A 2500-nucleotide genomic window follows, 5' to 3' on the forward strand; every position below is an offset into this window, starting at 1 on the left:
CCATGTTGTGCCTTAACCTAACCCATATTGTACCTTAACCTAACCCATATTGTACCTTAACCTAACCCATATTGTACCTTAACCTAACCCATATTGTACCTTAACCTAACCCATATTGTACCTTAACCTAACCTAATTTGTGCCTCAACGTAACTTAATTTGTGCCTCAACGTAACCTAATTTGTGCCTCAACGTAACCTAATTTGTGCCTCAACGTAACCCATGTTGTGCCTCAACGTAACCCATGTTGTGCCTCAACGTAACCCATGTTGTGCCTCAACGTAACCCATGTTGTGCCTCAACGTAACCCATGTTGTGCCTCAACGTAACCCATGTTGTGCCTCAACGTAACCCATGTTGTGCCTCAACGTAACCCATGTTGTGCCTCAACGTAACCCATGTTGTGCCTCAACGTAACCCATGTTGTGCCTCAACGTAACCCATGTTGTGCCTCAACGTAACCCATGTTGTGCCTCAACGTAACCCATGTTGTGCCTCAACGTAACCCATGTTGTGCCTTAACGTAACCCATGTTGTGCCTTAACGTAACCCATGTTGTGCCTCAACGTAACCCATGTTGTGCCTCAACGTAACCCATGTTGTGCCTCAACGTAACCCATGTTGTGCCTCAACGTAACCCATGTTGTGCCTTAACGTAACCCATGTTGTGCCTTAACGTAACCCATGTTGTGCCTTAACGTAACCCATGTTGTGCCTTAACGTAACCCATGTTGTGCCTTAACGTAACCCATGTTGTGCCTTAACGTAACCCATGTTGTGCCTTAACGTAACCCATGTTGTGCCTTAACGTAACCCATGTTGTGCCTTAACGTAACCCATGTTGTGCCTTAACGTAACCCAATTTGTGCTTTAACGTAACCTAATTTGTGCTTTAACGTAACCTAATTTGTGCTTTAACGTAACCTAATTTGTGCTTTAACGTAACCTAATTTGTGCTTTAACGTAACCTAATTTGTGCTTTAACGTAACCTAATTTGTGCTTTAACGTAACCTAATTTGTGCTTTAACGTAACCTAATTTGTGCTTTAACGTAACCTAATTTGTGCTTTAACGTAACCTAATTTGTGCTTTAACGTAACCTAATTTGTGCTTTAACGTAACCTAATTTGTGCTTTAACGTAACCTAATTTGTGCTTTAACGTAACCCATGTTGTGCCTTAACCTAACCTATATTGCGCCTTAACCTGACGCACGTTGTCGCTGAACCTGCTCTGTAATTGTTATGCAACTCGTTAAATTAGTGTAGTGTTGCCTAACCGCAACCCTCGCAATATAGTTCGCTATTCGCACTGCCCGGTCCCCTGTGTATCGCGTCATGTTAAACACCTTGCAGGTGTTGCTGACTTTCCACATGCTCCTGCTATACACTGTAATGTGGATAGCAGCAGGACGTACATGCCCCCCCCCCCTTCCCCCCTGCCTTCGCAAGCTGGTCGTTGAGAAGTTTGCATGTTCAATGCCCTTCGCATGCCGACGTACTCAGCCTACGTTGTGGTACGGCCTGTCACCTGTCCGCCGATGTACGCAAAACCCACAAACTGTACTGCACATTGGTCCGTATGTACTGAATGATACATCGTGGCACATGTGTGACCGTACGACGACTGCGCCTAGCAACGGCAGACCATACAGTCCAAATATTGTGCACGCAGCTACGTGTCGTCTCCCTATAAGAGCTGGATTGCAGTGTGGTACGCCATTCAGACGTGTGGGAGGAACGGACGCCCTGGATGGCGATCAGCATGAGCAGTCTGTTGATGTAGTGGAGCGTGTATTCGGACGTAGTCGTCTCTTCTCACACACCGTGATAGCATGTTGCACCGCGTTCCACATCTGCGACATCCTGCAGAGGCCGGCTGACAGTCGTTCGCGCAATGGACACCGCATACGTACGGGGGCTACCTTCCACGTGTTCTCGAGGCGTGCACATGTTGTTGCGTCTATGTGGGCAGACGTAGTGTGTTGTGACACCTGACACAGGCATGCAATACTCGTTGCAAATGGCGATGGACGTCTACGTTTGCTGGTGACGTTACGCAAATGAACAACAGGTAACCCGTTGTGGTGCGGTTGTTCTCGCTAGAGGTGAATCAGTGTTGGCGACGATCGGTCGAGCTATTAACCGGTTGTTTCAGGGATACCCACCATGCCCACGAACGTGAAAGGGGACCCACCATGCCCACGAACGTGAAAGGGGATCTGGGTGTGAGGCGATACGCGGCGGTGGCTGGGTGGGACCGTCCCCGGCCGGTGAGGGGGGGCCGCCCGGCGTGCTGGCAGCGCGGTGCGTGGGCGCACGCGCTACAGCCGGCTGGTGGGGGCGGCCAGTGGCAGGCGCGCCGGCCGACGGACGCGGCAGGCGGCGCAGCTGCGCGCCGGCGCCCCCTGCTCGCGGCGCCTTGCGGCCAAAGCAGGTCCTCGCGGGCCCGGTGCGAAGCGCGGTGGCCATCTGCAGTGTGCTGGTCCGATTGAGGACTGT

Source organism: Schistocerca serialis, unplaced genomic scaffold (assembly GCF_023864345.2).
Source record: "Schistocerca serialis cubense isolate TAMUIC-IGC-003099 unplaced genomic scaffold, iqSchSeri2.2 HiC_scaffold_560, whole genome shotgun sequence".
In the NCBI taxonomy this organism is placed as follows: Eukaryota; Metazoa; Arthropoda; class Insecta; order Orthoptera; family Acrididae; genus Schistocerca; species Schistocerca serialis.